Here is a 25,214-nt window from a genome sequence, read left to right as displayed (position 1 = left end):
GGATTGCACTGCGGTCTTCGACCGCCTACTGCGACGGTGTACAACGCCAGCGCAGTTACCTCATATCCCCTTGTCCTACTTTACAGGTCAGGCAGCCGCCATTTCAGGGGCCCACATGGCATTATTTTGGACTGTGTCACACATATCTAGGCCTTGCTTAAACACTAATACAGCCATATGTCGATTTGCAAACATTTTCCGATTAAGTTGTGTTTACGTACCTCAGAGTTGGTTGACTCTCTGCTCGCTGTTATCCTCCATAGGCAGCGTCCGCTGGGGCAGGTGAGGAGATGGCGGCATCCTCCGGTGTACAGACCGCTGGTGGACCTGTCGACAATGGAGGAGCGACATGTGATCATCACCTAAAGACTTGATCGTACCACAATCCTGGAACTGTGTGCCCAGTTGGAGCCAGACCTGATGTCAGCTATCCGCCATCCCACAGGAATCCCCCTCTAGTGCAGGTGCTGTCAGTACTCCATTTACCAGCAAGTGGTTATTTTCAAACAACAGTGGCCATAACATCAGGGATGTCCCAGCCTATGTTTTCCAACGTGTTGTCCAGAGTGTTGTCTGCCCTGCTGAATCACATGCGGAGCTACATCATTTTCCCTCAGGTGGAGGATTTGCCTACAGATGAAAAGTCACTTCTATGCCCTGGGACATATCCCCAACATCATAGGTGCCATTGATGGGACATATGTGGCCTTGGTCCCCCCACGCAGGAGTGAACAGGTGTACAGAAACCGGAAGAGTTACCATTCGATGAATGTGCAGATCGTGTGTTTGGCCGACCAGTACATCTCCCATGTGAATGCCAAATTTCCTGGCTCAGTGCATGACGCTTACATTCTGAGGAATAGCAGCATCCCTTATGTGATGGGGCAACTCCAGAGGCACCATGTGTGGCTATTAGGTGAGGATATGGACCCTATACAGTGTGAATAGGTGTCTGGGTATGTCCCAATGAGTTAGTGTGTGTCTAACAGTTGTCCCTCGCCATTTGCAGGTGACTCTGGTTACCCCAACCTGTCATGGCTACTGACCCCTGTGAGGAATCCCAGGACAAGGGCAGAAGAACGCTACAATGAGGCCCATGGGTGAACTAGGAGGATTATAGAGAGGACCTTCGGCCTCCTGAAGGCCAGGTTCCGGTGCCTCCACATGACAGGTGGTTCCCTATTCTACTCACCAAAGAAGGTATCCCAGATCAACGTGGCCTGCTGTATGCTTCACAACTTGGCTTTGCGATGACAGGTACCTTTTCTGCAGGAGGATGGTCCAGATGGAGGTGTTGTGGCAGCTGTGGTTCTGTGGACAGTGAAGACGAGGAACCAGAAGAAGAGGTCATAGACAACAGGAACACAGTGATCTACCAATACTTCCAGTGAGACACAGGTAAGAAGACAACACTGCCTGCTACATCTGATTTAATTCTACTACCTCTCATCTGTCTGTCATTTTCAGCCAGTGTATGGTTACTGAGTTGTCACTTTCCCCTACGGTTTCACAGATGTGGGTCCCACTGTGTGACATCTGCTTTGTTTCCGCATGGACTAGAGCTGTGTGACATAGGTATGTTGACAATACAATGGACATTGCTATTTCCCTCAGTTATTGCAAATACACAATTGTGAAAGCACAGACTGACTCCAGATTGTTTTGTGATTTAAGGGTGTTTATTTAAGTGCTAAATAGTGGAGGGGTTGTAAAATGGTCAGGGGTGATGGTGGAGGAATGTCCATGGCAGAGTCCAGTCTATTAATCTCACAGGTACATTGTCCAAAGGGGCATAGGAAGTGGAGCTGCAGCAGTTTAAGGATGGACAGGGTGACAAAGTGGGACAGAAGGATGACATTCAGGGTGGTCTCATTTCTTGGCGGGGGTCTTGGCATTGTTCTCTATCTTTGTCCTGGATCTCAGGGACCACTTGCGGGGTGGTTCTCCATCTGCAGGGGGTGGGGTGCTGATGTCGTGGTCCTGTGGCGGTGCCTCCTGTCCACTAGCGCCGGCGGAGGTGGTGGGCAGTTCATTGTTCAGGCTAGTGTCACGGGCCCCTTTCTGTGCCACAGTGTCCCTGCTGGTGTTGACAGGTTCCTTCAGCACCCCTACAATGGTGTCCAGGGTGGAATTGATGGATTTTAGTTCCTCCCTGAAGCCCATATACTGTTCCTCCTGCAGCCGCTGGGTCTCCTGAAACTTGGCCAGTACCGTTGCCATCGTCTCCTGGGAGTGGTGGTAGGCTCCCATGATGTTGGAGAGGGCCTCGTGGAGAGTTGGGTTCCCTGGGCCTGTCCTCCTCATGTCGCACAGCAGCCCTCACAGTTCCCCTGTGTTCCTGGGCCTCTGTCCCATGAACCGTGTGCCGACTGCCACTGCCCCCAGGTCCCTGGTGTTGTTGGGGTGGTGGGTTAGCCTGGATTCCCTGTAGTAGTGAACACACTGATGATTGACGTGTCCTGGAGACAGAGGGATGGACCCGCTGGGTGGGTGCTGTGCTGGTGTTTTCAGATGGGGGAAGCTCTGTAGTGGCCTGTGCCAGTGTGAGGGGAACCGACTGTCCCGAGGTCCCAGATGGGCCAGGCTGGTCATTTAGATCCTATTGGACAGAGCTGCTGTCATCACTGTGGGCCTCTTCTGTGGGTGGAGTGGACATGTCTGGACCCTCCTGTCCGGTGACGTTGGATAGGGGTCCTGCAGGGGTGTAAAGGCATGATTATTGCATCTGTGTGTGCCATGGGTGGGTGACCCTGTACCCCAGTGCTTGCATTCCTGTGTAGGACCTTGTGTGATAATGGTTTAGGGGGGTGTATGGGTATGTGCAGTGGACATGCTTTGGTGATGGGTGTCCATGCTTTGGTGTTACATGCAGGGCTTTGGATGTGTGGTTTGTGATATTGGGACATACGTGAGGAGTAGGAGTGATGTGGGTGAGGGTGGGGGTATGTGATAGCATGCAGGTGGGTGGGGGATGAAGTAGTGAAAGATTTGCCTTACCAGAGTCCATTCCTCCAGCTACTCCTGCGAGGCCTTCAGGATGCAGTATAGCCAAGACCTGCTCCTCCCATGTAGTGAGTTCTGGGGGAGGAGGTGGGGTCCGCCGCCAGTCCTCTGAACCGCAAGGTGGTGTCTTGAGACCACGGAACGCACCTTCCCCCGTAGGTCGTTCCACCTCTTCCTGATGTCATCCCGTGTTCTTGGGTGCTGTCCCACTGCGTTGACCCTGTCCACGATTCTTTGCCATAGCTCCATCTTCCTAGCTATGGTGGTGTGCTGCACCTGCGATCCGAATAGCTGTGGCTCTACCCGGATGATTTCCTCCACCATGACCCTGAGGTCCTCCTCAGAGAACCTGGGGTGTCTTTGCGGGGCCATGGGGTGGTGTGGGTGATGTGCGAGGTGGTGGGTGTTTTGATGTGTGGGGTGATATTTAGAGGTGTGTTGTGTGATTTGCTTGGATATTGAGTGAGTGATGATGTAGGGTGCCTGGGGATGCTATTGTTCTTTCTGGTGGTGTCTCTCTCTGGCCTTCTGTCGCAGTTGTTGACGTAAGGGTTTGTGGGTGATGTGGGTGTGTGTTTTATATTGTATTGGATGTGTGGGAGTGGTGTGCGTATGTGTATCAGGTGTGTGTATTTTGTCCAATGTGGATGTGTTTTGTAAATGTGTGTGTATTTTGAGCGCGGATTCGTGGGTCGTGATAGTGTGGGCGTATTCCTGTTGTTGTGACGGTGGAGGTTTTGTTATCGGCAGTTTATCACTGACCTTTGGTGTGGTGGACTTGTGTGGGTGTCTGGATTTTGGTGGATTCCGAGCTGTGGGTCATAATGACCGTGGCGGAATTCCGCTGCCGCAGAGGTGTGTTGGCAGTCTTCTGCACGGTGGTAAGCGGCTTTTACCGCCAATGTTGTAATGACCCCCATAATGTATCACTACAAAAGGACTACAAAGGCAAATTTTACATTGAGGTCGCATCAGACCATTAGTGTGACACGAGGGAATAAAGAAGTAAGTTGTGTTGATCCTAAGGACTACAGGGTGGCCAAAGTTGTAGGACAGTGTAAATAATTTGTTTGGAAAATTGCACAATGTGCTCAGTCTCATGTCATGAGAAAACCCCAGTGGAGTTATTACAACCTCTTCCAACTGATAAGAAACCATGGGAGCAAATTTCAACTGACTTTTTTGTGGAGCATCCCTGCTACCATGGTTATAACACAAATCTAGTGGCAGAAGATTCTCTTGTGAGGCTGGGGCTCCTCATTCCACTGAAAGCATTACTTGCAGCACTGGCTGATATATTCTTAAGGGAGCTCTTCATATTGCATGGATTACCCAAGATAATCTTCCCAAACAGAGGTGTTCAATTTATATCACGATTTTGGAATGCCTTGTTGAAGCTAGATGAATCAGTAAACTTAAATGCACTAGCAGGGCAAACATAACACCTTATTAAAATAATTGAACAATATGCAAGAAGTGTTCTTTTAGTTAGCTCAGAAAACTAGGTATGAGGGAATGCTATTGCAGAATACACCTATAATAGTGTTCTGTATTTGTTAAGGGTTTTCCTTATTTTTACACGTATGGTTGTCATTCTCTTTTCATCCTCTTATGTGGGCTCTGTAAATAATGAAAAGGAAAGTGCCATCAGCAAATAATTTGACAACAGAACTACAAAAATTTCATTTAAAGAGGAATCAGGCACTGATTCAAGTTGAGATGACTTACAAGAGATGGGCAGACAAGAGGAGAACATCAGTACTTGTTTATAACCTGTTTATAAGCTGGGAAAGAAGGCGGTTATCATCTAAGTTCTTGTCCCTCCCAGGGGTTCATGCTAAGTTTGCTCTGGGATTTGTAGGTCCTTTTAGTTTGAAATGGAGGAGTAGAACCTTGTTTCCAAGAGCTTTGGAAGTCTCACTAATTAGTTCATACCTCAAGAATAAAACAAGCCTGGCCTGAAACAAATAAACCCCTACCCTCCCCACTTCTGATTGATTCCGAATTTGAAGTAGAGTAGAATACAGCAGAGTAGAGTAAAGTAGAGTAGAGTGGAATGTGAAACAGAGTCAATGCTGAATGCCCAAAGAAAGTGGGGCCACTTGCAATATTTGATTGTTTGGAACGGGTATGGAGTTTCAGAGAGGTCATGGGAACCAGCAGGTTTTGCACATGCTTCTCAGTTGGTTAAGGAGTTCATAAGCAGTATACCAACAAGCCAAGGGGCATATTTATGCTTTTTGATGAAAAACTGCACTAACACAGTTTTCATCAAAAAGTTTAGCACCGGCTTGCGCCATTCCTGGGTGCCAGCAAGGCGCCATATTTACAGGTAAATTAAATATGCCAGTACGATAGGAACCAATGCTACCATGTTTAGGGGAGGGAGTACATGTACTTTAGCACCGGTCAGCAGTGGTAAAGAATGCAGAGTCCTAAACCAGCAGAAAACAGGGTCAGAAAAATGGAGGGAGGCATACAAAAAGTTGAAGGATGACCACCCTAATGCTGTCAGGTTTAATATGTGTCCCCCGTAGCTGAAAGTGGGGAGAGCGACCCAGCCCCTTGGGAGATCTTATCTCTAAGGCAGAAGCATCTGGAGAGACCATCATCATTGGCGTGGTCAGACCCCGGGCGATGCTCCACCATAAAGTCTATTCCCTGTAGGGAGATGGACCACCTCAAGAGTTAAGGATTTTCACTCCTCATCTGAATGACCCATTTGAGGAGCCTGGGGTCTGTCTGATCCTGGAAGTGAGTCCCAAACAGGTATGCTCTCAGCTTCTTCTGTGCCCAGACCACAGCAAAGGCTTCTCTTTCAATGGCACTCCCCATCTGCTCCAGTGGAAGTAATCTCCTGCTAATGAAGGCTACCAGTTGGTCTAGGTCCTCCTCATTCAGCTGTGCTAAGACTGGCCCTATGCCATGCTCTGAAGCATCTACATGCACTTTGGATTCCTTGGAGTAATCAGGGGCCCTGAGCATAAGTGCTGTGAACATGGCGTCCTTGAGGAAATCAAAGACTTTCTGACAAGCCTCTGTCCAGATCACCAACCTGGGCTGCTTTTGGAAGTCAGCTCAGTTAAGGGGACCACAATGGTGCCATATTCCTTAACAAATCTTCTGTAGGAACCAGGGAGGCTTAGGAAGGCTCTCATCTCAGTTTGGGTTTTAGGAGATTGCCAAGCCATGACTGTTTTCATCTTGGCCTGGAGGGGCTGCACCTTGCCAGCACCTACTAGGTGTCCCAAGTACAGCACAGAACCCTGCCCAATCTGGCACTTGCTGGCCTTGATTGGCAGATTGGAAGGTGCCAGGGGCATTCTTCAAGCCAAAGGGCATAAACCTGAATTGGTAATGTCCCTCGGGGGTTGAGAATGCTGACCTCTCTTTTGCCCTCTCAGTCTAGGCGATCTGCCAGTACCCTGATGTCAAATGAAAGGTGCTGAGGACTTTGGCAGTACCAAGCCTGTCAATGAGCTCATCAGCTCTAGGGATGGGTAGTGCATCAGTCTTAGGGATGGAATTGAGACCTCAGTAGACTACACAGAACCAAAGTTCTGGTTTGGCGCCCGGTAGGGCAGTCTTTGGTACCAACACCACTGGGCTGGACCAAGGACTGTTCGAGGTTTCAATCACCCCTAAAGCTAGCATCCTGGCAACTTCCTCCTTGATGCTGGCCTTCACCCTGTCTGACAACCTGTACATTGTGCTCTTTACAGGGGGATTGTCTCCTGTGTCAATATTTTGACCGCACAGATGTGTGAGTGTAGAGGTGAGGGAAAACAGGGAGGAAAATTGTCCCAGTCAACTTGCTGGTCTACATTCAGGGAGTCAGAGAGATTGACACCCTCCACTGACCCATCACTTACTTTCTTGCACAGAGAGGAGGTCAGGGAGAGAATCACTCTCCTCCTCCACACCCTCATCTGTCACAAGGTGCATGCTGACTTCAGACCTCTCAAAGTGAGGCTTTAGTCTGTTTACACGGAGCACCTTAGGGTATTTCTAGGGGTCTGGAGATCCACTAAGTAAGTGGCCTCCCATTAAGCTCCTTTACTTCGTATGGGCCAGTCCAGTGATCTTGGAGAGCCCTGTGATCTACTGGTTCAGTGATCCATACTTTGTCACCAGTTTGAAACTCCAGCAGAATGATCTTCCGGTTTTCCCAGCATTTTTTTGCCTCTTGATTGGCCTAAAGGTTGTTTTTGGCCTTTTTCCAGAAGCGGTGCATCTGGTTGTGGAGGGCCAACGTGTAGCTGACCACATCCTTCTCCCACCCCTCCTTGACAATGCTCAGGGGCCCCCTGACAGGGTAGCCATAGAGAAGTTCAAAGGGAATTAACTCTATCCCTTTCTGGGACACTTCTCTGTAAGCAAAGAGAAGGCATGGCAAGAGGGTGTCCCACTTATGCCTCATGGCCTTAAGTAGGCCTGTAGTCATGCCCTTCAAGGTCTTGTTGAATCTTCCAACTAGACTATTGGATTTAGGGTGATAGGCTATGGTGAACCTGTAAATTACACCATGCACATCCCACATGGCTTTCATGTATGCAGACAGGAAGTTAGTGCTTCTGTCAGACACTATGAGCCTTATTACGACTTTGGAGGATGGAAAAGCCAATCCGCAGAAATCCCAATGGGGAGGTTGCTGCCATTGTGGCTGCCTCCCCGCTGGGCCCACTACGAGTTTTCCGCTGGGTCAGTGGGTGGAAACATCCACCCGTCGCGCTTTTCACTGTCTGAATAGCAGACAGTGAAAGCTGCACGGGCCGTGGCAGGGGGCCCCTGCATTGCCCATGCCAGTGGGGCCCAGGGGCCCCCGACTCCCTTTCCACCAGCATTTGCATGGCAGTGCAAACCGCCATGAAAAGGCTGGCGGGAGGGGGACTCGTAAGCCTGCTGGTGGTGAAATCCGCCAAAACAATCCTGGCGGTCAAAGACCGCCAGGGTTGGAATGACCCCCAGTGTGTATCCAGAAATTTGTCACAACATCATTTGCCAAACAAAATGGTCACAGCGCCAACTGATGCAGTTTAATATCTCGAGATTGTGGTTTAGTTAGAAACTAGGGTAGCATGAAGCCCGTGAGGCAGACACAGTCCCTGTCACTACGTGGAGCCACATTATGAAAAGAGATTGAGCCACTGCTTTGGGATTAGGTCCTCGATAAATTACTTCTGCTAATACCCTCCCCTTCCTTTCATGTTAGATATCACACTCAGCACCTTCTATGGTGTGGTGCTGGCTCTTCATTAATACTGCTTGTGCTAGTTGAGGAGTTTGCTCATTTGCTGGGTGTTTCATTTCAAAGTGATCCCCTGAAATGGCACCTGGAACACTGTCAGGGAGGGCACAGGTGCACCTACCAACTGCATAGTAAGGAAACTCGTCGCTCGGCAGATCACTGATCTAGAGACACTCCACAAAAACAGTTTACAGTTATTGACCAGTGTATTCCTGGCAAAACGTTTGCAATTCTCAAGAAACCTAAGTTGGAAGCTAATAATAAAACATACCAGTGCTGTGAATGTGGGTCTGTAATATCAAAAACTCAAATTACAGCATGTAGGAAGTTGGCTCTGTATATACTATTTCAAAGTAAGAAATAGTGTGCACAGAGTCCAAGGGTTCCCCTTAGAGGTAAGATAGTGGCAAAAAGAGATAATTCTAATGCTCTATTTTGTGGTAGTGTGGTCGAGCAGTAGGCTTATCAGAGGGTAGTGATAAGCATTTGTTGTACAAACACGGGCAATAAATGAGGAACACACACTCAAAGACAATTCCAGGCCAATAGGTTTTTATATAGAAAAATATATTTTCTTAGTTTATTTTAAGAACCACAGGTTCAAGATTTACAAACAATAAGGGTTCAAAGTTGGGTCCAAGGTAGCCCACCATTGGGGGTTCAAGGCAACCCCAAAGTTACCACACCAGCAGCTCAGGGCCGGTCAGGTGCAGAGGTCAAAGTGGTGCCCAAAACGCATAGGCTTCAATGGAAATAGGGGTGCCCCGGTTCCAGTCTGCCAGCAGGTAAGTACCAGCGACTTCGGAGGGCAGACCAGGGGGGTTTTGTAGGGCACCGAGGGGGACACAAGTCAGCACAGAAAGTACACCTTCAGCGGCACAGGGGCGGCTGGGTGCAGAGTGCAAACAGGCGTCGGGTTTGTGATAGGATTCAATGGGGAGACCTGGGGGTCTCTACAGCGATGCAGGTAGGCAAGGGGGGGGGTCCTCGGGGTAGCCACCACCTGGGCTAGGAAGAGGGCCACCTGGGAGTCGCTCCTGCACTGGAGTTCGGTTCCTTCAGGTCCTGGGGGCTGCAGGTGCAGTGTGTTTCCCAGGCGTTGGGTTCTTTGAAGCAGGCAGTCGCGGTCAGGGGGTGCCTCTGGATTCCCTCTGCAGGCGTCGCTGTGGGGGCTCAGGGGGGTCAACTCTGGCTACTCACGGGCTCGCAGTCGCCAGGGAGTCCTTCCTGTAGAGTTAGTTTTCCGCATGTCGAGACGGGGGCATTGGGTGCAGAGTGGAAATTCTCACGCTTCCGGCGGGAAACGTGTGGTCTTTAAAAGTTGCTTCTTTGTTGCAAAGTTGCAGTCTTGGTGAACAGGGCCACTGTCCTCGGGAGCTTCTTGGTCCTTTAAGATGCAGGGTAGTCCTCTGAGGCTTCAGGGATCACTGGACCCTGGGGGACGCGTCGCTGTTGCAATTTGTCTCGAAGTGGAGAGACAGGCCGGTAGGGCTGGGGCCAAAGCAGTTGGTGTATCTGTCTTGTCTGCAGGGCTTCTGGTCAGCAGTCCTTCTTCGTCTTCAGGTTGCAGGAATCTATCTTCCTCGGTTCTGGGAGCCCCTAAATACTCACTTTAGGGGTATGTTTAGGTCTGGGAGGTTAGTAGCCAATGGCTACTAGCCCTGAGAGTGGCTACACCCTATTTGTGCCTTCTCCCAGTGGGGAGGGGGTCACATCCCAAATCCTATTGGGGGAATCCTCCATCTGCAAGATGGAGGATTTCTAAAAGTCAGAGTCACCTCAGCTCAGGACACCTTAGGGGTTGTCCTGACTGGCCAGTGACTCCTCCTTGTTTTTCTCATTATCTCCTCTGGCCTTGCCGCCAAAAGTGGGGGCAGTGGCCGGAGGGGCGGGCATCTCCACTAGCTGGGATGCCCTGTGGCGCTGTAACAAAGGGGCTGAGCCTTTGAGGCTCACCGCCAGGTGTTACAGTTCCTGCAGGGGGAGGTGAGAAACACCTCCACAAAGTACAGGCTTTAATCCTGGCAACAGAGTGACAAAGGCACTCTCCCCATGTGGCCAGCAACATGTTTGGTGTGTGGCAGGCAGGTAAAACTAGTCAGCCCAAAGTGGAAGTCGGGTATGTTTTCAGGGGGCATCTCTAAGATGCCCTCTGGGTGTATTTCACAATAAAATGTGCACTGGCATCAGTGTGCATTTATTGTGCTGAGAAGTTTGATACCAAACTTTCCCGTTTTCAGTGTAGCCATTTTGGTGCTGTGGAGTTCGTGTATGACGGACACCCAGACCATATACTCTTATGGCTACCCTGCACTTACAATGTCTAAGGTTTTGCTTAGACATAGTAGGGGCATAATGCTCATGAACCTATGCCCTCACCTGTGGTATAGTGCACCCTGCCTTAGGGCTGTAAGGCCTGCTAGAGGGGTGACTTATCAATGCCATAGGCAGTGTGAGGTTGGCATGGCACCCTGAGGGGAGTGCCATGTCAACTTAGTCATTTTCTCCCCACCAGCACACACAAGCTGGCAAGCAGTGTGCATGTGCTGAGTGAGGCGTCCCCAGGGTGGCATAAGACATGCTGCAGCCCTTAGAGACCTTCCCTGGCATCAGGGCCCTTGGTACCAGGGGTACCAGTTACAAGGGACTTACCTGGGTGCCAGGGTTGTGCCAATTGTGTAGACAAAGGTACAGTTTAGGGAAAGAACACTGGTGCTGGGGCCTGGTTAGCAGGCCTCAGCACACTTTCAAATCATAAGTTGGCATCAGCAAAGGCAAAAAATCAGGGGGTAACCATGCCAAGGAGGCATTTCCTTACACAGCACAAAAGACTTATCCTTTCACTTTTTTTTAGATGGATGAAATGAGTCTCATTGAGTTGGATTGGATTTCTCCTAACATCTACAAGTAAAGCTATAAGCTCTTCCATATGGCAACGCATTATCATCGCCAAGAGTAAAGACTATAACCACACGCAGGTGTCATACTCAAGGAACTTTTACTTCCAACTTGTCTTTCAATGAAAAAGGAAATAAAAACATAGCTAATCATTTTGAAGCATTTAGTAGGCATTCACAGTTCTGTCCAGCTTTAAACTTTTACAGCACATTTAAACACGGGGGCTGGTTCCAAATTTTCATAATAACAATAGCTTTAAATACATGGTCCCTCATTACAACCCTGGTGGTTGGTGTTAAAGCTGCGGTAATACCACCAACAGGCCGGTGGAAAAAAAATGGAATCACGACCGTGGCAGAAACTGCCAACAACATAGACAGCCACTTTAACACTCCGACTGCCACAGCTGTACAAACAAACATCGCGGCGGTCAATGCCAACAGACAGGCGGAAGACAATGTACCGCCCACACTATTATGAGAGGCCAATCCACCACCTTTTCCGGGGCGGAACCAACGTGAACAAAAACACGGCGGAAACAGGACTTGGAAGGGAAAACACTCACCTCTCCACACCCCACGAGGAACCAGGACGCCATGGAGCCAGAACTCCAAATACTCCCTGCGATGGTATTCCTGCTCCTCTATCAGGAGCAACAAAGACGGTGGCGACGACCACAGTGAGTACTGCACCTACAACACTGGGGAGGGGGGAGGGAAAAGAGAGTGACACACACATGCAACATGCAACACCCCCACCTTCACCCACAACACCATACACACAAATGCATTCTGCAACATTACATTAACACCCCCCCACCCCCGTTTCAAGAACGCAAGGACAAAAGGAAGTGAGTTGAACGATTGTAATCATGAAAAAAACAGAAATCAAAACTCGAAATACAGTATATACAATTATGTACACCAACTACACAAATCCGGATAGTGCACCAATAATTGTCCGTGGACCACTAGGCCCAAAATGCATGAGCGAGGCCCACACTCAATACTAGACATCAAACGGAGAGAACACTGCAGGGGCATCAGATCAAAATTAAACAGGCACCTCAGGGGTAAGGGAAGGGGGGCACCTCAGCCGGATGAGTGCACGACACCACTGCTCCACAAGGGCTCGATGCCCACTGCTTTATCCTGGGGAGTGCAAAGCAACAGTCTCTCAAGTCTCTCCAGTGGGTGGGTTGCCCACTGCTGCATCCTGGGGAGTGCAAAGCCACAGTCTCTCAAGTCTCTCCAGTGGGTGGGTTGCCCACTGCATTATCCTGGGGAGTGCAAAGCCACAGTCTCCCAAGTCTCTCCAGTGGGTGGGTTGCCCACTGCTTTATCCTGGGGAGTACAAAGCCACAGTCTCTCAAGTATCTCCAGTGGGTGGGTTGCCCACTGCTGTACCCTGGGGAGTGCAAAGCCACAGTCTCTCTCAAGTCTCTCCAGTGGGTGGTTTGCCCGCTGCATTATCCTGGGGAGTGCAAAGCCACAGTCTCTCAAGTCTCTCCAGTGGGTGGGTTGCCCACTGCTTTATCCTGGGGAGTGCAAAGCCACAGTCTCTCAAGTCTCTCCAGTGGGTGGGTTGCCCACTGCTGTATCCTGGGGAGTGCAAAGCCACAGTCTCCCAAGTCTCTCCAGTGGGTGGTTTGCCCACTGCATTATCCTGGGGAGTGCAAACCCACAGTCTCTCATGTCTCTCCAGTGGGTGGGTTGCCCACTGCTTTATCCTGGGGAGTGCAAAGCCACAGTCTCTCAAGTCTCTCCAGTGGGTGGGTTGCCCACTGCTGTATCCTCGGGAGTGCAAAGCCACAGTCTCGTAAGTCTCTCCAATGGGTGGTTTGCCCACTGCATTATCCTGGGGAGTGCAAAGTCACAGTCTTTCAAGGCTCTCCAGTGGGTGGATTGCCCACTGCTGCATCCTGGGGAGTGCAAAGCCACAGTCTCTCAAGTGGATAACAGTCTCCACTGGTTCTGGAGGGGGCTTTGTGCCCAGAGTGCTTCATCCTGCCAAGGACTGAGGTAGTGGATGTCTTTCTCCACTGGTTCTGGAGGGGGCTTGGTGCCCAGAGTGCTTCATCCTGCCAAGGACAGAGGTAGTGGATGCCTTTCTCCACTGGTTCTGGAGGGTGCTTTGTGCCCAGAGTGCTTCATCCTGCCAAGGACTGAGGTAGTGGATTCCTTTCTCCACTGAAGGTTTTGCATCATGGAAGCTGCCCATGCTCCTGGAACTGACCACCAGGCTCAGTCGACTGACCACTGGGGATGGCAGCCATGTCTGTGGTGGTGCCACTGGCTCAGGACGTCACAGGGCCACTGGCGGTGCTTGCGGCGGTGTCAGTAGCGACGGTGCTTGGGGCAGCCTCTGTGGCATCAGTGCTGGCGACGGACTCTGTGGCAGCGGTGCTTGCGGCGGCCTCTGTGGCATCGGTGCTGGCGGCGGGCTCTGTGGGTGCGGTGCTGGTGGCGGACTCTGTGGCGGTGGTGCTGGTGGCGGGCTCTGTGGTGGTGGTGCTGGTGGCAGGCTCAATGGTGGCGGGCTCAGGGACTGCGGTGCTGGTGGCGTTGCATGTGGTGGTGCATGTGGCAGTGCAGGTGGTGGTGCAGGTGGCGGTTTTCTCCGCCGTATCGGTTGGCGTCGACGTGGACTGAAGGTGTGACACTGGTCCCATAGTCGGTGCCACCATGGCTTCTCCTGACCTGCCCTTGATTTCCTGGCCCTTCCCCACCTTGGATGGTGGCGCAGCTGTCTTGCCACTATCCCCTTTTGTTTTCCCTGAGCCCTTGGTGGCAGGTGTTTTCACCTTCTCCCTCCGGGATGTGGGCAATTTTTCAACTTCAACAATGTCCTTGCCCTCGCTCTGTGGCACACTGGCTGCCCTGATGCTTGGCGCACTCCAAAAGCCCGCTGTTGCTGGGACCACTGTGCCCAGTGATGTGGTGGCTGAGGTGCTGGGTTGGGACCTGGAAAGCCTGGCCCTAGGGCACGGACGGGGGGGGGGGCGTAGGGAAGAGGTCAATGTTAGGCAGGAATTTTTTTACACATACTGGGATAGGTAGATGGAGTGGGTTTGGGAGTGGAGGAAGAGGTAGTGGTTGTAGGAGGTGTACGATTGCTGAATTTGGGTGAAGGTGCATGGGCTGGACGCTGTTGTGAGATGGATGGCTGTTGGGTGGGTGTGTGCCTGCGTTCGTGTACTTTGGGAGGAGGGCAGATGGTGTGTTTGGCCGACCAGTACATTTCCCATGTGAATGCCAAGTTTCCTGGCTCAGTACATGACGCTTACATTCTGAGGAATAGCAGCATCCCTTATGTGAGGGGGAAACTCCAGGGGCACCGTGTGGGGCTAATAGGTGAGGACAAGGACCCTATACCCTGTGAATAGTTGTCTGGGTCTGGGGTTGTCCCTAAGGGTTAGTGTGTGTCTAACAGTTGTCCCTCGACATTTGCAGGTGACTCTGGGTACCCCAACCTGTCATGGCTACTCTCCCCAGTGAGAAATCCCAGGACAAGGGCAGAGGAACGCTACAATGAGGCAGATGGGCGAACTAGTAGAGTGATCTAAAGGACCTTCAGCCTCCTGAAGGTCAGGTTCTGGTGCCTCCATATGACAGGTGGTTTTCTCTACTACTCACCAAAGAAGGTGTGCCAGATCATCGTGGCCTGCTGTATGCTGCACAACCTGGCTTTGTGACGGCAGGTGCCTTTTCTGCAGGAGGATGGTCCAGATGGAGGTCCCGTGGTAACTGTGGAGCCTGTGGACAGTGAAGAAGAGGAGGCAGAAGAAGAGGATATCGACAACAGAAACAACGTTATCCAGCAATACTACCAGTGAGACACAGGTAAGAAGATGTCACTGCCTCACACCTCTCATACAGTTGTTAGATCCATCATATGTCTGTCACTTTCACCCAGTGTATGGACCTTGACTTGTCACTTTGCCTTTCCATTTCACAGATGCGGGTCCCACTGTGTGACTTCTGCTATATTACCTCATGGACTAGAAATGTTTACATCGGTATGTTGACAATACAATCAACATTGCTATATTCCATAGTTATTGCAAATACATATTTGTGAAAGCACAGACTGACTCCAGCTTGTTTTGTGATTCAAGGGTGTTTATTTCAGTGCAAACTAGTGGAGGGGGTTGTAAAATGGGCAGGGGTGATGGTGGAGGATTGTCCATGGCAGAATCCAGTCTATTTGTTTCACAGGTGCATTGTTCAAAGGGGCATAGGAAGTGGAGCTAGGGCAGTTGATGGATGGACAGGGTGACGAAGTGGGACAGAAGGATGACATTCAGGGGAGTCTCATTTCCTGGCAGGGGTCTTGGCATTGTTCTCTGTCTTTGTCCTGGATCTCAGGGACCGGGTGCGGGGTGGTTCTCCATCTGCAGGGGGTGGGGTGCTGGTGTCTTGGTCCTGTGTCGGTGCCTCCTGTCCACTAGCGCCGGCGGAGGTGGTGGGCTGTTCATCATCCAGGCTAGTGTCAGGGGCCCCTTGTTGTGCCACAGTGTCCCTCTTGGTGTTCACAAGGTCCTTCAGCACCCCTACAATGGTGACCAGGGTGGTGTTGATGGACTTAAGTTCCTCCCTGATCCCCAGATACTGTTCCTCCTGCAGCCGCTGGGTCTCCTGAAACTTGGCTGGTACCGTTGCCATTGTCTCCTGGGAATGATGGTACACTCCCATGATGTTGGAGAGGGTCTCGTGGAGAGTGGGTTCCCTGGGCCTGTCCTCCCCCTGTCGCACAGCAGTCCTCCCAGTTCCCCTGTTTTCCTGTGCCTCTGTCCCCTGAACCGTGTGCCCACTGCCACTGCCCCCAGGTCCCTGATTTTCTTGGGGTGGTGGGTTTGCCTGGGTTCCCTGTAGTGGTGGACACACTGCTGCTTGAGGTGTTCTGGGGACAGAGGGATGGGCCCGCTGGGTGGGTGCTGTGCTGGTGTTTCCTGAGGGGGGAGGCTCTGTGGTGGCTTGTGCCAGTGTCAGGGGAACCGACTGTCCTGAGGTCACAGATGGGCCGGGCTGGTCATCTTGATCCAGTTGGACAGAGCTGCTGTCATCACTGTGGGCCTCTTCTGTGGGGGGAGTGGACATGTCTGGAACCTCCTGTCTGGTGATGTTGGGTAGGGGTCCTGCAGGGGTGTAAAGGCATGATTATTGCATCTGTGTGTGCCATTGTGTGCAATGGGTGGGTGACCCTGTACTCCAGTGCTTGCATTCTTGTGTAGGACCTTGCGTGATAATAGGTTTGGGGATCTGTGTGGGTATCTGCAGTGGACATGCTTTGGTGATGGATGTCCATGCTTTTGTGTTACATGCAGGGCTTGGTGTTGGGATGTGTGGGCTGTGATAGTGGGATGTTTGTGAGGTACTGGAGTGATGGGGGTGAGAGTGAGGGTGGGGTATGTGATGGCATGCAGGTATGGTGGGGGTGTAATAGTTAACATTTGACTTACCAGAGTCCACTCCTCCTGCTACTCCTGCGAGGCCCTCAGGATGCAGTATAGCCAAGACCTGCTCCTCCCATGTTGTTAGTTGTGGGAGGACTGGCAGTGGACCCCACCTCCTCCCCCACAACTAACAACATGGGAGGAGCCCCCCACCCTTACCCTCACTCCCATCACTTCTCCACCTCCCACATACCCCACCATCACAACCCACTCATACCAATACCAAGCCTTGTATGCAACACCAATGCATGGACACCCCTCACAGACCTGCATGGACACCTATCGCCACTGCATGCACACTGGAGAGAATCACCTAGCCCACCAAATAGCAACTCCTACAAAGGCAAATCTGCCGGGGCAAAAACAACCATAGAGGGCAACGCATCCGTGCACAATATGTCACACGCAGAAACAATAACACTGCATTCACATCCCCACAGGTACCTCAGCCAATGTCACCGGAGAAGAGGTGCCACAGTGATGACAGCAGCTCTGCCAACCTGGATCTGGATGACCAACCTGGCCCATCAGGGATCTCTGGACAGTCGGTTCCCCAGACACAGGTCCACACCACCACAAAGCCTCCCCCCTCAGGAAACACCACCACCCACCCAGCGGGCCCATACCTCTGTCCCCAGGACACATCAATCTGCAGTGTGTCCACCACTACAGGGACCCAAGGCCACTTGACAAACACAGGACGATCAGGAACCTGGGGTCAGTGGCAGTGGGCACACGGTTCAGGGGACAGAGGCACAGGATAACAGGGAAGCTGGGAGGATTGCTGTGCGACAGGGGGAGGACAAGCCCAGGGAACTGACTCTCCAGGAACACTCACTGCGATCCTGGGAGCATACCAACATTCCCAGGATACGCTGGGCCAGATACTAGACAAGTTGCAGGAGAACATGTGGCTGCAGGAGGGACAGTACATGGGGATCAGGGAGGACTTGAAGGACATCAACACCACCCTGGTCCCCATTGCAGGGGTGCTAGCAGACATGGCCAACACTATGAGAGAGGCAGTGGCACACAACTGGGCCCCTGACACTAGCCAAACCGATGAACAGCCTTCCACCTCCGCTGCAGCTAGTGGACAGGAGGCCCCACCACTGGACCAACAGGCCACCAGCACCCCTTCCCCTGCAGAAGGAGAACCACCCCGCAAACATTCCCTGTGATCCAGGTAGAAGCCAGAGACTATGGCCAAGACCCCCGCCAGGAAATAAGACTCTCCTGATTGTTACCCCTGTGTCCCACTCTGTCACCCTGTCCACCTTGAACTGCCATTGCTCCCCTTCCTATACCCCCTTGGACAATGCACCTGTGATACAAATAGACTGGACTCTATCCTGGACTTTCCTCCATCATCAACCCAGCCCATTCCACTACCCCCTCTACCTCTTAGCACTTAAATAAATACCCTTTGAAAAAATACAAGTATGGAGTATGTCAAATGATTTAATTATGTATTTGTTTTTACAGGTTTAAACATTGCAATTCAACAGTACATTAATGTATACATAGGAAATATCTGTAGTTGGCTGCAGTCAACACATCAGGAGCGATAGTGGGGCACAAATATTTGCAAATAGAGATGCCAAAGGGTACAGTTAGTGGCCATAGAAGTTGCAAAAACAGCCTTCCAGTGATAATGTCAAACACAAAACTGTCAATTAAATGTGAATTTACACTGTCTTACCTGTGTCATTAGAAGTATTGCCAAATTATTGCACTTCTGTTGTCCTCATCCTCTGCCTCATCATCTTCACTGTCCACAGGGTCCACTGCTGCCACATGGCCATCTCCAGCCTCCTCCTCATGCAGAAAGGGCACCTGGTGACGCAAGGCAAGGTTGTGCAACATACAGCATGCCACGATAATCTGGCAGACCTTCTTGGGTGAGTAGCACAGGGATCCACCTGATAGATGGAGGCACTGATTCCTGGCCTTCAGGAGGCCAAAGGTCCTCTCTATAATTCTTCTTGTTCGCCCATGTGCCTCATTGTAACGTTCCTCTGCCCTTGTCCTGGGATTCCTCACAGGGGTCAGAAGCCATGAGAGGTTGGGGAACCAGAGTCATCTGCAAATATTGAGGGACAACTGTTAGCCACACACTAACCCTAAGGGCCCACACCATACCCATACACCAACATATACTGGGTGGGAACCAGGGCTCACCTATTAGCCACGCCCTGTGCCTCTGGAGTTGAGCTATCACATTTGGGATCCTGCTATTCCTCAGGATAAAGGCATCATGCACAGACCCAGGATATTTTGCATTGACGTGGGAGATGTACTGGTCCGCCAGGCACACCATCTGCATATTCATGGAGTGGAAGCTCTTTCGATTTCTTAACACCTGTTCATTTCGTGGGGGGGACAAATGCAAAATGTGTTCCATCTATTGCCCCAATAATGTTGGGGATATGTCCCCTTGCATAGAAATCAGCTTTCACTGTGGCCAAATCCTCCACCTGGGGGAAAATGATGTAGCTGCACATGTGTTTAATCAGGGCAGACAACACTCTAGTCAGCACTATTGAGAGCATTGGCAGAGACGTTCCTGATGCCAAGCCGACTGTCACTTGGAAAGAACCTGTTGCCAAGAAATGCAGCACAGATAGGACTTGCACAAGAGGAGGGATCCCAGTGGGGTGACGGATAGCAGATATTAGGTCAGGCTCCAATTGGGAACACATCTCTGTGATTGTGGCCCTGTCCAGTCTATAGGTGAGGATAATGTGCGTGTCCTCCATTGTTGCCAAGTCCACCAGGTGTCTGTACACGGGGGTATGTCTCCATCTCCCATTCATCTGCAGCGGTTGCAATCTATGGGGCAAAATGGTGAGTAGCTGGTCATTATCTCTTAATTCCAACCACTACAGTTCAATGCATGTTGTGATTGTAACAGTAATTTGACGGAGATGTCCAAATGGTGCATTTGTGTACTGTGACACAGTTAGGATCCATGACCTGCCCCCCCCCTGAAATGGCGTCCACCTGTCCTGTATGGAGGGACTGGTGAAATGAGATAATTCAGCTGACATTGTGCACTATTGGGGGAGGCGGTCGAAAACCGCTGTGCAACTCCTCATTGGTTAACATTGGGCCCTATGAGGTACAGTGGCCAATGGTGATGTACGCCGGCGGTGACGGTATGCACTGCCGCGGATGTCACCGCCATCTGTTCACTCACTTGCTATCTGACCTTTAACAGGAGAGGACCTACACTGCATGTGCTGTTGTCACCTGTGTATGGAACCCACCATGGCACATGTGACTGGGGAAAGGGCCCCTGCCTTCACCTCAGCGGATTTGGAGAGACTGGTGGATGGGGTCCTACCCCAGTACCGAATGCTGTATGGGCCTCCAGACCAAAAGGTGAGTACACCATGAGTACGATGCATGGTGCGTGAATGTATGGAGTGCTGTATGTGAAGGCCTCATGTGGGGGGGTGGTGGAGGGCCCTGGGCAGCGTGCACCGTGCACCTTGCAGCATGTATGGAGGGCCATGTCTGTGCTAATGGGGATGGGAAGGGGCATGGTGGGCCATGAATGTAACAGGCAGGACGGTCGGACTAATACCTTTCCCTGTGTCCATTTCCCTGCAGGTCAGCGCCCATCAAAAGAAGGGTATGTGGCGTGCCATCGCCAAGGACGTGCGGACCCTGGGGGTCTATAGCACGCAGAGCACCCACTGTCGGAAAGAGTGGGAGGACCTGAGACACTGGGCACGGAAGACCATGGAGCCCCAGCTGGGGATGGGCTCCCAACGAGGAAGGAGTGCCCGTCAAACCTTGACCCCCCATGATGGCCCGCATACTGGCGGTGGCCTATCCGGAGCTGGATGAGCACTTGGGGGCATCACAGCAGCCACAAGCGGGTGAGTACATTGCCCCAATATGCAACTTGCGCCAAGTGGGGTGGGATTCGGGTGGAGGGTGTGGGCCCTGTGGGTGCCCCTAGGCCAGGCCTGGTATTGCAGGGTTGGTCCTCTGTTGGGCAGGGTTCTGATGTGAAAGTACTCCAACCAAGCTAGTGGGCATCCACTACTTGGCAGGGGTCTGTGGGTCTCAGGTATGCTGCAATTGGCATTAGGTGTCCCCATCCATGGCCTGGTGACTAACATTGTGACTGGTAGTGCATTGGCTAGTGTGTGGGTCTGTTCCCTGTGTGTGAGTGTGTCGGGTACGCCAACGGTGGTGTTGTTGGCACCATTGACAAAGTGTACTCTTTGTGACTCCCCCCCTTTTTGTTTTGTCACCCTGTCCTTATGTGCATTAGCATCATCTGGCGGAGGAGTAGAGGCACCAGCGACGGAGGGAGCTGCATCCCACAGGACCCAGGAGGCCGAATCCACCAACGGTGAGGGCACCAGTGGGAATGAGGGCAAGGGGAGCACCACGGCAGAGACAGGAGGGGACAGTTCGGGCACGGATTCCTCCTCCGATGAAAGCTCCCAGGTGGTGGCGGACACCTCTGTGCCCACCCCAGCTACAGCCGGCACCCCCCGTACTAGCACCGACCTCCCAGTAGACCCTCAGTGAATTTCCTGTGCCTGCTCACCCAGGAGGGTGGGCATCTCCTTCGCCCCAGGCACCTCAGGCCCTGCCCCAGTTAGCCCTGCTGTGAGGCTATTGACCTCCTGCGATCCATCTCTGTTACGCAGTCAACCATTGTGAATGCCATCCAGGGATTGGCAGCCCAACTGCATCAAACAAATGCATTCCTAGCGGGCATTCACACTGGCATTGCAGCCCAACATAGATCAATCCAGGCTCTGGCCTCCTCTCTGATGGCAGATATTGTCCCTGTTTCAACCCTCCCTCCTCCAACTTCCTTTTCCCAATCCCATTCCCCTCAACCCCAACCTATCCCATGCACACAGTCAGACGAGCATGCACCCAGGACAACACACAAGAGTGGACATGGCAAACACAAGCACCACACTTCATCCCACAGGCACTCACACAAACTCCATCCAGAATCAGACATACCAACATCCACTGCCTCCACTGTGGCCCCCTCCTCCTCCTCGTCCACATCACTCCCATTTTCTTCTCCACTCACACCTGCATGCCCTACATCCTCATCCACTACCCCCATCACCAGCACACCTAACAGCACACGCCCCTCACTGGCAGTCACCACCTCCACTTCCATGCACACGTCCCCTGTGCCCTCTCCCACTGTGTCTGTGCCCCCTCCTCCCAAAGTACACAAACACAAGCACTCAGACACCCAACAGCCATCCACCTCACAACAGCATCCAGCCCATGCACCTGCACCCAAACACAGCAGACAGACACCTCCTACCACCACCCTCTCTTCCTCCACTCCCAAACCATCTCCCTCTTCCCGCCCCAATGTCCCTAAGAAGCTTTTCCTTGCCACCATTGACCTCCTCCCTACCCCTCGTCCCTCACGTCAGGCCATGGCAGTTAAAACCCAGGCAAGCACCTCAGCCACCCAGTCCACAGGCACAGTAGTCTCTACACCTACTCCAGTTGGGATAGGATCCCGGGCACCAGGCAGCCACACTGAAAAGGTGCCTGCACCAAGTGCTGCAAGGAAGGGCAAGGAGGCACCCACAGCTGCTGCAAGGAAGGGCAAGAAGGAACCCCAGCTGCTGCAAGGAGGCACTCCCAGCTGCTAAAAGGAAGGTCAAGGATCAATCCCAGGCTACTGAAAGGAAGGGCAATGAGCAGTCCCCAGCTGCTGCCAAAAGGAGCAAAGAGCCATCCCCAGCTGCTGGCAGGAAGGGCAAGGGGCCTGCACCAGCAGGCACAAAGGACAAGAGGCCTGGTGTGGGACTCAGTCGGAGCCCCCACCACCAACCATGGTGGTTAAGCCATGCGAGGCTGCAGGGGAAAGGCTGGAGCCTCCCCCACCACTGCCAGCACCACCACCAGCACCGCCGCCAGCACCACCACCAGTAGCAGCAGCCCCAGAGGGCAGCTGTCCGAGGCTGCAGGGGATGGGCTGAAGACTCCCCCCACCACTGCCAGCACCGCCACCAGCACCACCACTGCCACCACTGAGCAGCCATCACCGCTAGCGGACAGTGTGTAGTCCTGCATCCATGGGCTGTTGTGAGGCCTGGCCCAAGCAAATCCTGTGGGTCTGACACCCAGGTGAGAGACTGTGACCTTGGACTCCCCAAGATCTGCATCACAGGGCACAATGCCCCCTCCAGAACCAGTGGAGAAGCCATCCCCTCACCCCATCCTCCCCAGGATGAATCTCACTGGGCACTATGCCCCCTTCAGAACCAGCAGCAGCCCCAGTGGGCAGCCGTCCGAGGCTGCAGGGGATGGCTGGAGCCCCCCCCTACCACTGCCAGCACGGCCATCAGCACCACCGCCAGCAGCAGCAGCCCCAGTGGGCAGCCGCCAAGGCTGCACGGGAAGGGCTGGAGCTTCCCCCACCACTGCCAGCTCCACCAGCAGCACCACCACTGCCACCACTGAGCAGCCATCACCGCTAGCGGACAGTGTGTAGTCCTGCATCCATGGGCTGTTGTGCGGCCTGGCCCAAGCAAATCCTGTGGGTCTGACACCCAGGTGAGAGACTGTGACCTTGCACTCCCCAAGATCTGCATCACAGGTCACAATGGCCCCTTCAGAACCAGTGGAGAAGCCATCCACTCACCCCATCCTCCACAGGGTGAAGCTCACTGGGCACGATGCCCCCTCCAGAACCAGTGGAGAAGCCATCCACTCACCCCATCCTCCACAGGATAAAGCTCACTGGGCACGATGCCCCCTCCAGAACCAGTGGGGAAGCCATCCACTCACCCCATCCTCCCCAGGATGAAGCTCACTGGGCACAATGCCCCCTCCAGAACCAGTGGAGAAGCCATCCACTCACACCATCCTCCACAGGATGAAGCTCACTGGGCACAATCCCCCTCCAGAACCAGTGGAAGAAGTCACCCACTTGAGAAACTGTGGCCTTGCACTCCCAGGACCAAGCAGTGGGCAAATCACCTACTTGAAAGATTGTGGCCTTGCACTCCCCAGGACCAAGCAGTGGGCAAATCACCCACTTGAAAGACTGTGGCCTTGCACTCCCCAGGACAGAGTGATGGGCATGTTGCCCCCTCCAGGACCAGTGGTGTTGTACCATCTTCCGGCTAAGGTGCCCCCCTCCATTCCCTGTCCCCCTGAAATGCCTGTCTATTTTTGACCTGATACCCCTGCAGTGTTCTCTCAGTGTTGTTGCAGAAGTAAGGTGGGGCCTTGGACTATGTGATGTGGCCCTGTGGCCCACTGACATTGATGACTGGGCAGTGTCCCTACATTTGTAGATATGTATATACTTTTTTATTGTGATGCACGTATTTATGCTATTTTATCTTATTACACTCACTTTAATCAATTCCTTTTGTCCTTGCATTATTCCTGTGGGATACGGGGTGCATATGTATTGTTACTGTATCTGGTTATATGTATGGTGTTGGGGATGGGGGTGTTGCGTGCGTGTGTCACTCTCTTTTTCCTCCCCCCCTCCCCTATGTGCTAGACGGCAGTACTCACCGTGGTCGTCTTCACCGGCGTTGGTGTTCGTAATGGAGCAGAAGGTAAAAGAGCATGGGAAAGACATGCAACTTGGCCTCCATGGTCGGCGTGGTTCTTCCTTGAGTCTCCAGAGGTAAGTCGTTTCCCTTCTGTGCATTGTGTCCACCAGGCTTTTGATGTCATTGGTACTGCCCCGGAAAAGGTGGCGGATTGGTGTCTCATAATACAGTGCGCAGAACATTGCCTTCCACCTGGCTGTAGGCGGTTACCATTGTGGTGCCTGTTAGTTTCGCCCTGGCGGTCGGTGTGTTAAAGTGGCTGTCTGTCTGTCGTGGTCATAACTTCATATTTATTACCGACGGCCTGTTGGCGGTATTACTGCCACTTTATCACCGACGTCCAGGGTCATAATGAGGGCCTTAATATTCCCACTCAGACTTAACAATATTGGGGAAAGTGTTGTACTTTGGTGATTTTATACGTACTACCCTACTACAAACTTAACCAAATTGTGAAAAGCGTTAGATTTTGGGGGTGCAGGGAGTTCAGATTTACTATTATCAATCCAAACTTAACCACATTGGGTAAAGTGTTGGATGTTTAGAGGTTAAAATGTACTTTTCCCACTGCCTCCTTAACCACATTGAGGAACATTTTGAACCTTGGGGCTTAATATTTGATGTTCTCACTCCTACTTTAACCACACTGGGGAACATGTTGGACTCTTGGGGGGGGGGGGGGTAGATTTACAATTACAAAGCCAAACTTAACTAAACTGGGGAAAGTGTTGGAATTGGAGGGGAATCCAATTTACTATTTCCACTCCACAGATAACTAAAATAGAGAACATTTGACTTTAGGTGGTTCATATTTACCATTCCCACTCCAAACCTCATTGGAGAAAGTGTTGTACTGTGAGGATTTCATATTTTCCACTCCCACTACAAATGTAACCACACTGGGGAAAGAACTGGATTTGTGCTGCGCAAACTTACTATTCCCAATCTAAATTTAACCACAATGGGGAAACTGCTGGAGTTTTAGGTATCACAAATTAACTGTTCACAAAAAATTACAGTAAACATT

The sequence above is a fragment of the Pleurodeles waltl genome, chromosome 8 (genome assembly GCF_031143425.1).
Source record: "Pleurodeles waltl isolate 20211129_DDA chromosome 8, aPleWal1.hap1.20221129, whole genome shotgun sequence".
Lineage (NCBI taxonomy): Eukaryota > Metazoa > Chordata > Amphibia > Caudata > Salamandridae > Pleurodeles > Pleurodeles waltl.
The sequence above is the reverse complement of the archived record's forward strand: the minus strand, read 5'-3'. Positions refer to the sequence as shown.